The following is a 16,106-nucleotide window of genomic DNA, read 5'->3' as shown; positions in this document are numbered from 1 at the left end:
GACAATGAACTAAACGAAGTGGATGAAGGTGACTATGAACCGTTTGATATAGACCAAACCGAAATGAATGTATCGGGTTACCAACAAGCTTACCTTTCTCTAGTTGATGACCCCACTTTTGAAGACTACGATCGAAGGCACCATCCTCAACGCGCTCAACAAGATAACACATTTGGGTCATTTGACGACTAAAGTATAACGGGTGATGGCAATGCCAAAGCTCGATATACTTTAGTCTTAATACATTATTGGGTGATGGCCATGCTGAAGCTCGAAATGTATTAATTATAATTGTATTGTTCGAATAAAAGTATTGTTATTTTTATTATTGTATCGTTCGAATAAAAATGTTATTTTTATAATTGTATAGTTCGAATATTGTTATTTTATATTATCTATTGTGTTAAACATTATAACTTTTCTTTATACCGATTATATTATTGTTGTTAAACGTTAAAAAAAATCGAACCGGTAAAAATATTATTGGCAAAATCGAATCCTAGTCCAAAAAAATCCGAAAAAAATCCGATCGAGATCCGAAAAAGAACCGGTTCCGGAAAAAAATCCGAAAAAAATCCGACGCCAAGAACCGGAACCGGATCTGAAAAATCCGGACAAAAAAATCCGGTTTTTTTTTGTCCGAATCCGGTTTTTTATCTGGTTTGTGCATCTATACTTTCACCCAATCAGGTTCCTACGAAGTGAGACTTGTAGACACGGTATGTACACATTATCTGAAGTTAGACTTGATCAACCCACAGTTTCTCATCGTTGATGGGTTACTTCAGTATCGTACAAAAGGCTCTTTGAGACTAAGTTGTCTTTCCAATGCAGAAAAATGTTTCATCATTATACAAACACCAATACCTTAGTGTCTACATAATTTGAAGATTGATAGGTCTAATAAATAAACCAAAACAACTTAATGGAAATACAGAAACATAAATAATCTAAAAAGAGAATACATTAGGTGGCTGGCTGGCTGGCTGATGCATAACCACACATCATTTGCATGACCAGATTGAAACATTCAGCTAACAAAGACACATGAAAAAGGGTTCATTATATTAAAAATCAAAACATTCGTAGATGAGTAAGTTATTATGGTAGATCCTTATAACATGTATATAATCTGTGCACGGTAATGTTTTATTATGATAATCTGTGCATGGTAATGTTTTGTATTATTATAACATGTTTATGAAGCTGAGCATATATACATTGTAAAAAAAAAACAAAGTATTCTTTATAGATCGCTGAGTCACCCCAATTCTGAGCTAATGGGTCTAAAGCGGGAACTGCAGTAAATAGACATGTGCATAATAAAAAAACATTAACAAAAGTTTGTGATCTCATTTTACTAATAAGTACAGAAAGATATGAACATCAACTTCTGGTCTGAAGTTAGATAAAAATATACAAGTACCTGCGTACTTGTCTCCATGTGCATTTACATCTGTATTTTGATGGGCTTGATGTAGCTGCTCAAGATGGGCTTGATGTGGCTGCTCAAGTATGGGATACATCAAGTTATGTTACATGTTTTGGTCACAAATTAGGTGAAGTATAGACTCCAAAGATGATTCTAAATTAGAGGCATGGAAATGAATAGATTAAATCATACTGTAGCATATTGTTCCAAAATGTGTATTGACAGCAGCAAACATATGTTCTTTGAATTCCAATTCCAATTAGTATACGTAACATATACTAACTTCAGAGGATGTAGTCATTTAAATGCACGTGTTCATATTAGTCGCTTAACTTTAATATTATAAACCCGTAACTTAAAATGTCAACAACTATTTACAACTGTCAGCGAATTGTTAAACTTGTGTATGTTCATGTTCGTTTGGATCAGAATTAGTCAGATACTGGCTAATTAATGGAGCCTAATTACTCAGATGACATGCTAAAAGAAATCTGATTGGGACACACAGAATACAAATGTTTGATAAATAATAAGAAAGAGAATGACTACCTGAATTATGTGAAGCCAAGTTTATTATTGTTGCAGCTGCTCGATGCATTTGAATATAAAATCGACATAACATGGCCAAATATTTCCACCTCTGTTTACAAGCTTAAAAAACTCTAATATAGAGATTAGTATGTGCAAACCTAGTGGTTCTAGTATTAAACAAAGATTAATCAGCTTTTTGTTTTGCCACCAGAATTGTTCCTAAAAAGCTGGCTTAAAAGTTAAAACACATTTATGTGCTGAGTCAATTAACCAGAAACACTTTTGTGTCTTTATATTCTTTGTAATTAGCCGAGTCAATTAAGGAGGAAGTAGGATGTTAAGTTGAGTTAAAAGGACCGAAAAAATAACGCGTCTATTTTCAAATCATACTTACCCACCACCTTTTATCAGCACCATGGCTTGGGTCTAGTTTAAGCTGTCAAACAAATGGACAAGAAGAAAAATAACTATTCTAGAAAACTAATAATAGTTTGATTGCCATTATATTTTTAGTAATTTTCATAATTCGTCCAAGATCGTCCGCATCAGATGAATTGAATTATAGGAGTTACAGTGCTGATAAAGGTCTTGTAAATTTAAAATGTTAAAGCTACAAGTTTCTGATCAGATGATAATTCTAGCCATTAGTAAATTGATAAGACATAGAGAAAAACTAAAAGTTACTCTATAAACAGCTTACAGTTACAGCAACACCTTTGACTTTGCTATCCAAGCGATGATTCTCACATGTGTGTGCCCCATCTTCAACATAAAAGTAAGAAAGCAGAGAGAAAAGGCGCGTGCAATGGAAGAAAGAACTCAATAAGAGACGCAACGGAAGAAAGAACTCAATAAGAGACGCAACTTTAGCCGTACCCAATGGAGAATAAGAAGCATATGATAAAATTTATGTACCTTATAATACCATGCTGAGCATGCCACTAAGTGTAGCCGAACCTCGTGGAAAATTAGAAGGATAACATGAAGATCAGGTACCTTATAAGGTGATCAAGAAAACTAAAATCAAGTCATCTTAATAAATCTCAACCATTAATTGATCTACTAAGAGTGCTCCCAACCATGACAAGCTCCGTGAAATCAACTTAGAGCCTTTTCTTTGCCTAAAATAACAGATAAATAATATATAAAGCCCAAATATGATAACCTGAATGTCTCGCATGAACAACTGCTTCAGATGGCACCTGGTCACACACTGTTAGGGGTGGCAACGTACATAACTCACACGTGTTGTCCAAAAATGGGCAATATAATGTGGCAAAAAGGGCAGCTAGAATATCAGGTTAAAACATTGAAAGATTAGTAAGTCGAATATTGACTCAAATGCTTTGGGGGAGAATTTGTCATTTCATTTTACTCCTTATTGGTAGACACAGGGAGTCCAACAACGTACATTACATGTACTAATTGTTTTGAGCACTGCGGGAAACATGAAAATCCTATGTTTGACCCAAGTGTTTCATGGACATATGAATCGACATCATGCCTAGATTATCGTAAATCCTGCATTTGTGATGAAAAGAACAATTGCTGGCATACTACTACATATGCAGATCACAGTAGTTATACCGCTACAATTGGTCGGGACCGATTTTCTTTTGGATCATTTGAAGCAAGCTTGATGTTCGGGTGTGTTACCAAAGAAACTGGTAACATACTTGCACAATATGTTGATGTCATGTTTTGGTTGAGAGCTCATGGATCTTTTAGCATATTTAGACAACTGGTAGCTAATAGAATCATTACTGAAAAATTCAGTTTATGTCATGGGCCATTAATGGATTTTGATGATGTTGGTGGAGGACTTATGGTCCTCGGTGATATTGAAAACTTCAATGATACTGGAATTGTCTATACCAATATAACTAAGCCAACGAAAGAAGCGTAATTTTCTGTTTTCTTTATCTCTTTATTTTACATTTACATTGTGGTGTCCTAACCTAAATTTATTATTTCTTTTTTATAGTCCACATCACAACATAAAATTAGTAGAGATACGTTTCAGTGACAAGACTATTCTCCTCAATTCTAAGACAATTGTGAACAGTGAAACTACTCTTTGGCTGCTACATAAGTCTCTATATCATCCATAATGTAGAAATAAAAGAGTAGTTCCACTATCCACTACTGTCCTGAAATTGACTGGAATAGTCTTGTCACCGACACGTATCTCTACTAATTTTATGTTGTAATGTGGACTATAAAAAAAATAAAAAATTTAGGTTATGACACTATAATGTACATGCAAAATAAAGAGAGAAAGAAAACAGAAAATTACGTTTCTTTCGTTGGCTTAGTTATATTGGTATAGATAGTTCCAGTATCATTGAAGTTTTCAATATCACCGAGGACCATAGGTCCTCCACCAACATGATTAAAATCCATTAATGGCCCATGACATAAACTGAATTTATCAGTAATGATTCTATTAGCTACCAGTTGTCTAAATATGCTAAAAGATCATGACCTCCCAAACCAAACATGTCATCAACATATCGTTCAAGTATGTTACCAGTTTCTTTGGTAACACACCTGAACATCAAGCTTGCTTCAAACGATCCAAAAGAAAATCGTTCCCGACCAATTGTAGCGGTATAACTACTGTGATCTGCATATGTAGTAGTATGCCATCAATTGTTCTTTTCTTCACAAATTCAGGATTTACGATAATCTAGGCATGACGTCGATTATATTTCCATGAATCGCTTGGGTCAAACCTAGGATTTTCATGTTTCCCGCAGTGCTCAACACAATTAGTACAGGGGATGTACGTTGTTGAACTCCCTGCGTCTACCAATAAGGAGTAAAATGAAATGATAAATTCACCCCCAAAGCATTTGAGTCAATATTCGACTTACTAATCTTTCAATGCCCTTTTTGCCACATTATATTGCCCATTTTTGGACAACACGTGTGAGTTATATACGTTACCACCCCCAACAGTGTGTGATCAGTTGCCAGTTGAAGTAACCATCTGAAGCAGTTGTTCGTGCGAGACATTCAGGTTATCATATTTGGGTTATATATATTATTTGTCTGTTATTTTAGTCAAAGAAAAGGCTTTAAGTTGATTTCACGGAGTTTGTCATGGTTGGGAGCACTCTTAGTAGATCAATTATTAGTTGAGATTTATTAAGATGACTTAATTTAAGTTTTCTTGATCACCTTATAAGGTACCTGATCTTCATGTTATCCTTTTAATTTTCCATGAGGTTCGGCTACACTTAGTGACATGCTCAGCATGGTATTATAAGGTACATAAATTTCATCATATGCTTCTTATTCTCCATTGGGTACGGCTAAAGTTGCGTCTCTTATTGAGTTCTTTCTTCCATTGCACGCGCCTTTTCTCTTTGCTAAGTAGTCTCTTATTGAATTTGTACGTTGTTCGAATCATTTACGTTTAAAATAAACTAAGTAGTTTTACTCTTTAAACACATTTGGGTGACGTTAGACCCTTACTGCCTTTTTAAGCCGACTTCTTTAACTTTTTGTAAAACTAGTCTCAAGTAAAATTAAGCGCAAACAAGAATGTATGCCCCGGTGTATATGTCACCCTATTTTTTAACACATTAACCGACCCACCCATAATGCCACCTCTATCAAACACCTATCGTTTCATCTCTGGTAAAATTAAGCTTATAGCTCAGAAACATACCAAGCATCCACCAGGGACAACTTTGTAAATTCCTTCCAAGATAGGACAAGAGCATTCTGTACACAAAGCAATGAGGGTTTTATAGTCAGACAAATAAACAATTACAAGAATCACCATTAAAAATTGACAAGCCAATAGCTCAACCACAGAGGCTCATCATTATCCATAAGGTATGCACGAACCACAAACTGTAACTTACACTTATAACTTATGACTAGACCAAAAATCATAACTAGAAACTCACTAACTCGATGCTACTTTATTGAAAATTCCACAACCACCTCAAGATATAAAAACAAATAAACTTACTATGACGACCTGAATGTCTCGCATGAAAAAATGCATCAGCTGGCAAGGTCTGTTCGCACTTGGATACACTGTTGGGGGTTGAAACTTGCATTTAAAGGGTGATTACCTCAACAAATGAGAATCACACCAGTCCATAGCTGCAGATAGAAGGGTAAAAGTAATATTATAATAGAATCAGTTAGATTAGATCACCAAATATTATGAATTTAAGAAAACCTTTGTGAATACCATAAATTTAACAAACCTTTGTGGATACCTAGAAATCTACATTTATAAACACGTGAAGCCTCAAAAGGTTCAGACTGGTAAAAGCTCGTCATACAAAAAATCTTTCATTTCTGAAAATGGGAGCGACATAAAAAAAAAGGCAAGCGTGTGTATATTATATTTGGCAAGAGAGGAATTTGAGGTTATTTCAGGGCAAGTCCAGACCATTGGTAAATTTGGTTAATATTATCAAAAAGAACATAACCCTGAAATTGAATGGTTTGACTATTAAAAAGTCAAGGCAAGCAAAATTGGCTTTTGAACTATGGAATTTAAATGGTGATGGGTGCAAAGGGAAGACGGTTACTAATGATTTGACATAAGTTCATGGTTTGTACAAGGAGAAGAAGGTGCATGGTTTTTTGTTATAGTTTGACTTTTTTTGGTCAAGCTTTGACTGAGTATGATTTCTGCTATGCTGGTTGGTCTTTGCTGATCTGGTGTGATTATAGTATTGGAACAAATATTGCTTGGTGGTTTGTTAGGTGGTTGTGTGTGTTGGCTAATCCTATACTAGGTAGGGTTAATGTAAGTGTGCAAAAAATGAAAAAAGAGGTTCGAAAGTGTCATGTTTGTTTTGGTAGTGGTTTTTTGTGCTACAGGTACTTTATTTCAAGAGAAGATGGTGTTAATGTTTTGAAGTATGAAAGCAATGAAGGAATGCAATTTTGGACTTTTAGAGTCAATGCTGATCAACTAATCAAAGTCAAAGCTGGTCAAGATATAGTTGATTTGAAGTTCAAAGATTATGAAGATAAAAGATTTAGAGTTTTGAAGGCTGTTATGATGAATGGTTTGAAGATTGATTGCTTTTTTTTTTTTTTTTTTTTTTTTGAAAGGCAAGCCCCCCAAAGTGTAGCAAGTGAGGATTGAACTTGGGTCCCTTTAGAACTTTCCAAGCATCCTACCACCAAGCCAACCCCTTGGGGTTGAAGATTGATTGCTTTGAAGAGCTAAAGAACAAAAGTCAAAAGAGGTCAAAGCTGAGGAATATTTCGAAGATTTTTGGGACCTGTTTCTGCTTGCTGACTTCAGGTTTGTATTTGAATTATATTATGAATATGATTTGTGATTTATGTGCAGGTAAATCTGTATGAGTGCTGTAAAATACCAATAAACTTCAACTTACCTGATAGGTAAAAGATCTCAGTGCTTCTCAAATCCCTGGACAACATCCGTAGAGTTGTCAATTAGCAAAAGATAATTAAACACGAATAATCATATAAAATTTTAATGGATCAAATCGTTAATTATAAGAATTAGGGCTTACAATCTGAAATTAGGGTTTTGAATCATGTTCGACTACAAACCCGTATTCATCCAGTCGTTCGTAAGCGTAATTTTCGTAACCCTAATTTTTATACGCCTAATTTCCGTGACAATCGATAAGCATGAAGGTTTAATCAACTCCAATCGACAAACCAGAAGATAGAGGAAGCCGGATATTGAAGAAGATGGTGAAGAAACGAATAAGAACAAACGAATCTAAGTAAATCGATAATAATAGTTTTGCGAATGCCGAGCCCTAATTGTTAGTTTTCTTGATGAACATGTCGTTTTTCTGAATTTGGTTGTTCACGGCGAATGGAAAAGAACAACTGACCCCGTAATTTATTGATTTAGGAGTGGGGTATTCTGGTAAATAAATAAATGGGAATAGAAGAGAGAGATTGATCAAGGAAATCAATGGTTCTTTTTTGCAACTCAGTTTTTCAAATGTTGATAGTAAAAGTTGACTTTGTTATTATATATAATATAAATAAATATAAATAAATATAAAATATAGATATAGATATAGATTGAAGATACGGAGAGTGAGGGAATGAACGCCGCGTATTTTATAGTTATAGATGGCGTTACTTTAAGGCCAATCAAGTCATCAAGTCATAACTCTAAAAACGCGGTATCACTTCATTTTAATTCACATAAATAAAAGACAAAATTGTCCATCTCGTCCCTGTGTGTTTTTCACTTTTTGACTGTTTCATCCATGTATTTTATTTTCGCATTTTTCATCCTTAAAATCATTTTAAAGTTCCAATTTCATCCCTCACGCTAACGAAGGTTAACTGAATCCGTTAAAACTATTCACAAGGACTATCCACGAAATCTTTAACTGAATAAATTACAAAAATCAATTCTTTCTTCCTCTCATTATGTCTGGGACTCTGGGGGTTCAAAACCTTCAAATAATTCACTTATATCATTAAAGAAATTATAAAAAAGGTCATTTGACGATGATGAAGAACTTGACCCTTCCCTTTCTTTGAATCCTAATTTAACCAATCACAATATAAAGTCATTAATTTGTTAGAATATATAAATACTTGTAGCACAATGAACAACAAATTACTTGTAGCATACGGGGTAGATGCCCCCTATGACTCAAATTCTTTGAATGTATTTTTATGTCGGGTTTAGTGAATAAAGAGTGGATTTGCTATTTAGCCCCCGTCTCTCTTGTTATTAAGCTTTGTTAGTGCAAAAGTGAGATTTAAAACTTTAGATAAACGGAAAAGTAAAAGATTGATTTATTCATTTTAATGGAGTTTTTGCGTTAAAAAAATTCTATCTGAACTATTGCAGAAAGTTAATGAAGAAAATAATATGGAGTGGCAGGAAGGTCCACTAATCCTTTTTGGAGTACCTTATTACTCCGGACTAATACTACTGTTATATGAAGTATACATTTTAAGTCCCTCATTCTTGTTCAAATTTCATCTTAACCCTCCAAAACTGAAAGATACAATAGTAATAGTAATAGTAATATTGAAATATATTGTAACTAATAAAACGGTACAGTTATATTTCTAAGTAATAAAAATGACATATGCAAAGTTAAACTAATAATATAAAATACATAAAAAAAGTTTATATACATGTATAAAATATGATGATTTTTGTAGTTTAATTAGTTGAAGATTATATGAATAGTCCCTGTAAATAGTTTTAACAAACTCAATTAACTTTCGTTAGGGTGATGGATGAAATTGAGACTTTAAAATGCTTTTAAGAATGAAAAATGCAGAAAATAAAACAAATGGATGAAACGGGCAAAAAGTGAAAACCACAATACGAAATGAACAATTTTGTCTAGAAAAAGCCTAAAATAAATAAAACTGATACCAATATAAGAATATGATTCAAAGAAAATCGAATCTAGGTTCCCAACCATAAATAGAAAAAAATAGGAAGGGGTGGTGTAAGGTCGTTCATATTTGCGAAGATTTTGAAGGTCATACGGGAGGTTGTAACTCGCTAGAGTTTTAGAGGCCATATCGTCGAGTGACGGTAGATTGGAAGCAAGGAAATTTACCTAAGTGAACATATAAAGATTAAACGTGATGTGTTTTGAACGTGAAGTTAGTTTATGAGCAATACGAGGCTTCAAATGCATAAAATTCAATTTCGAGAAGTTGTGGCGATTTAATTGACATTATCAAATTAATAATGTGAAGACACCTTAACAAGAGATTTTCATCGAAAAATATAAAATCAACAAGACATCAACTTTATCTCCCAATTTTACATATTATATTTCAATGTCGTCTCTGCTAAGATATCATGAAGAGTACAATCCCTGTATACTATGTACTAGAGGCGGCAATATGGATGGGTTTGATCTTGAAATGTTTAGTATACCTAATTCTATATTATACCTTAACATTTAACCGATTCCCTTTTTTATTATTTTACCCGTTAGAAATACAACATGACTTGGCCCATCCATAAGTAAATGGGTCGAAATTCCTATCATTATTAATACATATCTTTTATCTCTTATAACAATAACAAAACTTAAATTACATCACCCTAATTTCAAAAATCCTACATGTCAAACTGCTTTAATCTCAACCGTTTAAAAAAAATAATACGTTCCGTCCACCTCATATACGTCACTCTAAACAGCAAATTACATCTCTAACCCTAAAACACTCCTAATACTAAACTACACGATCCCAAATTTTTCTTTTGAAAACAATCGCACCTAAACGCTGAGATTAAATTTCTCAAACACTTGATGTTCTTGAATCTTTAATTACACGATGCATACATGATTCTGAGAAGAATTTGATTTTTACTTTTACAATTCATGAGGAATAAGGGCTGTGATGTTTAGTTCATGCCCAAAATCAAGGTAAGTCAATTTTCTTTTGAATTAGGGATATATTTGATTTTTTAAATTAATTCTAATTATCTTATAACACATGCCCTGAATCAGATGAAGTTCGTGAACTTCATGTATGTCCAAAATCTATTGAAGTTCGCGACACTAATTTTATGCCCAAAAGCGAGCCATCAATCGTTCGATTTTAGCTAATGACGAATACATTGTTCAATACATGATTGTTTATGACCATTTCATTGCCTTAAATAATGGAAATCAATGTAAGTATAACATTTTCAACTATTGTTGTGTTTTTTTCAACTATTGCTGTGTTTTTTTTTTTTTTTTTTTTCAACTATTGTTCAAAACAATTTGTGAATTTTTGGAAATTTGATAATAGAGGAAGTATTAAAAGGATTGGAGGTAAAAATAGGCACTATAGATAAGGGATTAAAAGTTTTAATTTTATACAGTTGATGCAAGTTCAGGTGCGTTTAGTTTGGAGTTTGAAAATGGTGTGTTCAATTAAAATCAAAAAATTTCACGCGAGTGTACCCATACCGTATAATTTGATTTCAATTGAAGATTAAAAAAAAAAAATCTAATTTGATCCTAATGTAGGAATCAAGGTTGTAAAAGTCGCGAGTCGGGGACGCATCGGTCAAGACCTAAAAAGGACGCGTCGGCCGCGTCGGGGACGCGTCGGTGACGCATCGGTCGTTGATCAACGTTGACTTTATTAATAATTTCTTGAAGATATATTTATATATGTATAAAATAGTTGATTCTGTACCATAAATTTCTTAAATAAGAACTTGAATTTAAATACAATCAAACTTCAAACTCAATTAATGTTACTGAGTACATAATCAGTAAGGACACAGAGAAAAGGACGGCCCAAAAAATGAAAACAAACCATAATTTTCGAAACATATCACATCTTGACGAATATTTGACTGATTTTGACCGTTTTTGACCAACTTTGACCGTCTTTGACAGACTTTGACCGAACTTTTAGCTTTGACCGCCTTTTGAGTCGTTTTCAGAAAAACGGGACGGAGAACCCAAAAAAACGACGCATCGGCCGACGCGTCGGCCAAGTCGGCCGACTTTTACAACACTGGTAGGAATTGCGAAAATCAATCCTTCCGATGTATACTAGGTATAATTTTGATTTCCTTTTGGGGTATTCGCGATATTTCTTTTCCAATGTTTTATGTGCTTAGATTTTTTTTTTAAACTGCAACTTTATTAAGACTATGTGTTTAGATTGTTGATATGGTTTTCTTATCAATTTGTATATGTGTTCAGAATCTACTACATTATTATCAATTTGATATTGTTTTCTTTTCAATTTGAGAGTGTTACGGTTTATGAATAAATAAATTTACATGTCTTTAGAATATACTGCATTATTATGCGTTGAATGTGTTTGAATTGTGGTTTTCTTAGTGTTTGTATGCTAAATTGATATGATAAAAAGGTTAGCAACAAGATACTGTGAAGTGACTGTTTTGGCTTTGGCTATAGGTTTAAAAATTTGGTTAATTTGAAATGAATAATTGTGGATTATCTTGAAATTGTAAAGAAAACAAGATTCATGGAACTTTTGGTTCATGAAAGGTAGGAGATTAAGATGGTGTTGGATAAATGTTTTTAAGGTTATTATGTTCTATTGAATAATGACAATATGATAAATTTCCATGAGAACAACAGTTGGGAGATAGTGTCATAGTGATTTAATTTCTTAATGTTGTGATAAGCAAGTTGGATTTAGGTGTGATACATGCCAAAAGAAAATGAAATGTTCCAAATAATCGTCAATTGTTAGTGAGTGAATATGTAGGTTTTGTATGATTCCTGTTTTTGTTTTGCTACTGGACTGATGCTCCTCGATTGTGTTTCTATAGGAGCCGATAGCAGCAAGTGCTTGTATATACCAAAAGTGAAAGGTTCAGATGCCGTTTTTGGGTCATATTGTAGAGTGTCAATGACTATATAAGACCGAGGAGTACTATTCATAAGTGGTTTTTTGGTTATTTATTAATAATATTAATATAATAATTACACCATGGCAACAATAGCAACTCAAAGTGTTTACAGATCAAAGTTTTTTTGTCTAATGTATCAGGTGAAAAAAATGGTCTGTGCAAGGACATGTATAAGGAAATTCTGCATTCGAAAGAACCTTATGAATAGGTTTATGCAGTAGTTTTTGTTTCCGTTTAAAACTTTATGAGGAGTCAGGCGATCTCTTGAAGTTACTCATTTGTGTAGCATTTCCAATATGTCTTCGTAGTTGCAAACCGAATTTGTGAGTTTTCAGTTTATATCATTTTCCCTTCCTAAATTTGAAATTTCAGGGTTAGTTCAACTCATCATCATGTAAGAGCAGGTTTATTTAGGCTGTTTATGTAGTTTTTCAGCCTGAATTATAAATGGTTTATATTTTATCCAAAGTTTAGTTACACAATAGTCTCTAACCCAAGTTATTCTTCGACACCACACCATAGGTACATTGCTATCACAATTTCTTGATGTCACATATTGCTTATTTGGATCCAATTGTGAATTGCGTAATTATAGAAGTTGTATTTTGATCTTAGAAAAGTGTTTTGCAAAGTAATGTGCAAAGGTGGATACTTATTAGGTTATTCTTTTGATGTATGCCATTGAAATATATGCAGCTGAATTTTCAAATGGAGCCCACATTCATTCAAAAGTTGTTGCGAAAGGTGTTCACTATTTTGAGGGTTAAGGTTTTCATTTTCAAAATGTAATCATTTAAAGTTGTGTCTGTGAAATCGGTATCGAGATCGGATGAATCCACTTTCGGATGCAATATAAGCAGTGGAACCAGTACCTTAGAGCCTCTGAATAAGCTTTCAGGTAACAAAATGTTTTTATTTGTGATAAATAATTACTTGGTTAATCACTTCTAGCACACTCCAATATACATTATATGTTAGCAACCATCATTCAAATCAAAAACAAGATCTCAATGTATAATGAAGAAATGATAGTAGCTCGAATCGAATTGAGCCTGTCGTATCCTTCCCAACCCAAGACGACAAGGCGGTAACAGAACTACGGCAACTCCGGGATGTATCGTTAGGTTGTGCCGAGTCAAATCGCCGATACGGCACGCTCTCCCGGGTCCCAAGCTCCCTGATTTGAGTAAGACAACCTATATACGGATATGAGATAATGCCTTCACTTTTATTTCACTAATCCCTTTTGGTATTTATTTATATATTTAGACTAATATTGATATTGATGCATATCTTACTAATGTAGTTCTTTGACATTTACACTAAATAAAATATCATGTTTTTGTTCTACCAATGTTGCTATAAGGTAATCTACGAAACATTTAATGAATCAATATTAGTACAAAGTTCTTAAAATCTTAACATAATTTTTTACTTTCAGATATTGCTAGATACATTTGGTGTTGAGATGCAAGTTGTGAATAAGAGCGAGAAGCTCATTTTCTCTTCAACAGGTTGGTAATGTTATCCCGACTCCCGATCTTGGTGCGGAACCTTTTTCTCAAGTTCTACCAATCAACTCTGATGGACTAGCTTAGGTGAGAATGCTCTTTCCTACTCATCACCACATACGTAGCTGTTCACTTATTGTTATTTGTAGCTTAACCACCATCATCTAACTCATGATGATATACGTGGTTTGGGTAAGTCCGAAAGTAGATGTACAAGTGGGTCTTAAGGGGAGGCTTCCCTTGGGAAATTTCCAGATTTTGCAAAAAAAAAAAAAAAAAAAAAAAAAAAAAAAAAAAAAACCATTTTTTTGAGTATTAAATAAATTAGACAATTGTAAGCAATGCACTCATGAAAGTTGTTCATTGAATGCACTTTATAATACAATCGTTTTTATAACTATGTTGTATAACATAAATTTTATTTTTATAGTCCCGCGAATTCGCGGGTTATAAACTAGTTTATGAAAAATAACAAAGTAAAATCACCATTAGGATGAAGCCAGCCCTAAGAAATAAGTTAAACAATGTGATGAGATATTAGTATATTACCGTTTTTATATCTGAGTTGCAAAAGTTGGACCATCAATAGCTCTAGCCAATCTTAGCTGATTTTGGTAGCCATCGGGTTGGTTTAAAACAAATGATCCATGATGTTGGTGTCATGACTCTTTAAAAGGTAATAAAAATAGATCTCTTTTTGTCAGTTAAAAAACTTTATTGATTAAAAAAACTACCTGTCTTGTTAACTTATTTCTCTTATTCTGTTCCAGGTATTACTTGGGCTTTCTGGCATAGTACTTGTCATGTTCTCTGTTATTAGATCAGTTAGTGATTACATGTTGTCATGTTTTCTGTTATTGCCTATTTTTATGTATTATTCTCATTGCATGGTTTGTGATTACAGGCACTGTTGTAAAAAACCCGATTACTCGCCGATTAATCTCCGATTAATCATGTTTAAGAGCAATCCGTTCCGATTTCCAAAAATCCGTTTAACTAAACGGTCAACGTCAATTGATGGGTTAAAATCGAATTTGGTAACAAGAGTCGGTCAAAGTAAAAAATTGTTACCATTTTAACATGAATTTAAACTAAAACTTTATAGTTTTGGAGGAAAATGTACAATTTTAGACAATTATGTTAAAGTTTATATTTATATAAATGATTTTTTCTACAATTACACATATAATTTTTAAAATTTAATATTTCAATGTATACAGTACAATTCAATTAATCCCCGATTAATCTCCGAATTACCGATTAATCTTTCTAAAGTCCCGACCGATTAATCCCCGAATAGCGAATTTGCAACCTTGATTACAGGTATCACTATGAGCCGGTAGGTTTGGGTCATAAAAGGTTGATTGGGTTGGGCTGACCTGATGATACTTTTTTATATTTATTTTACACAAGTAAATTAATTTATGTATTAATCAAATATGGTCACACGAACTATGTGCATACAATCTGGTATTAATGGGTTGAAATTGCCATCTTGATGACCATACACTTTACTTTTCTCTACATGCTTATTGAATGGTGTTATTCTCGTATCCTCCTTACGTATATAACACAAAATTCTGAACTAACATGCAATGTGAATTCTATTTAAACAAGAGCAAAGTAGTTTATATTATCCTCTTTGATGATCATATATTTTTCTGGTTGATTTTGTCAACTCAATGAAGGGGTGAACAAGAATTTAGCTAATATATCATGAAGAGTACAATCCTTTTAAAACACATTGTAGTTTCATTCAGTTGTCTATTTATTGGAGTCTGTTTCTTGAGTGATGGATAATCCACAAAAGCGAGCAATATGAGAACTAAATCATCAATCAATGTGACTTTCTTCACATGCAGGTACATATATTATTATATTATTACATACTAATCAATCATAATACCATAAGTTTCTCACAATTGTCCATTCACATTGATTTTGTTGTTTTTAGATGTTCGAGAATATCCTTCAAATCACAAATGTGGTTCAACTTTCACATGTGCAAGGATACCTGGCGTGACATCAACTTTCAGGTTATACGGAAAAGAGGATGCTAAAAATTATGTTCTAGTTTTCGCTCTGCATTAGTCGTTTTTTCTTATTCTTAGTTTAGTCTTAATCCGGTTTAAAAGAGACAAGGCCCGAGAAGATATGAAGATTTTTAATTTTTTTGACCGACATGCATGAATCCTCTTGGCGAGATTTGTACACCAAAATGTTCTTTAGGTAATTATTATTATTATTATTATTATTATTTTAAAAGCAGCTAAATATTTTT

General features: G+C 33.2%; 2 long non-coding RNA genes across 7 annotated transcripts; one reads left to right on the top strand and one right to left on the bottom strand.

The window, feature by feature from the left end:
• Nucleotides 1–895: 895 nt before the first annotated feature.
• Nucleotides 896–7,783, bottom strand: LOC139884726 (uncharacterized). Of its 4 annotated transcripts, none has more exons than XR_011771937.1 (8): nucleotides 7,486–7,783; nucleotides 7,345–7,379; nucleotides 5,949–6,085; nucleotides 5,640–5,695; nucleotides 2,664–2,725; nucleotides 1,982–2,399; nucleotides 1,427–1,505; nucleotides 896–1,298 (listed from the first exon to the last, which is right to left on the bottom strand). It is a non-coding gene; the product is annotated as an uncharacterized lncRNA (long non-coding RNA). The 4 variants fall into 4 exon arrangements; XR_011771939.1 differs by having other exon boundaries at nucleotides 5,958–6,085; XR_011771938.1 differs by lacking the exon at nucleotides 2,664–2,725.
• Nucleotides 7,784–10,166: 2,383 nt separating this feature from the next.
• Nucleotides 10,167–15,296, top strand: LOC139884712 (uncharacterized). Of its 3 annotated transcripts, none has more exons than XR_011771936.1 (4): nucleotides 10,167–10,353; nucleotides 10,438–10,604; nucleotides 13,011–13,212; nucleotides 13,756–14,103. It is a non-coding gene; the product is annotated as an uncharacterized lncRNA (long non-coding RNA). The 3 variants fall into 3 exon arrangements; XR_011771935.1 differs by adding an exon at nucleotides 14,596–15,296 and having other exon boundaries at nucleotides 10,168–10,353; nucleotides 13,011–13,912; XR_011771934.1 differs by having other exon boundaries at nucleotides 10,173–10,353; nucleotides 13,011–14,103.
• The last annotated feature ends 810 nt before the right edge of the window (nucleotides 15,297–16,106 follow it).

Source organism: Rutidosis leptorrhynchoides, chromosome 1 (assembly GCF_046630445.1).
Source record: "Rutidosis leptorrhynchoides isolate AG116_Rl617_1_P2 chromosome 1, CSIRO_AGI_Rlap_v1, whole genome shotgun sequence".
Taxonomy (NCBI): domain Eukaryota; kingdom Viridiplantae; phylum Streptophyta; class Magnoliopsida; order Asterales; family Asteraceae; genus Rutidosis; species Rutidosis leptorrhynchoides.
This window is presented reverse-complemented; position numbering and strand designations above follow the sequence as displayed.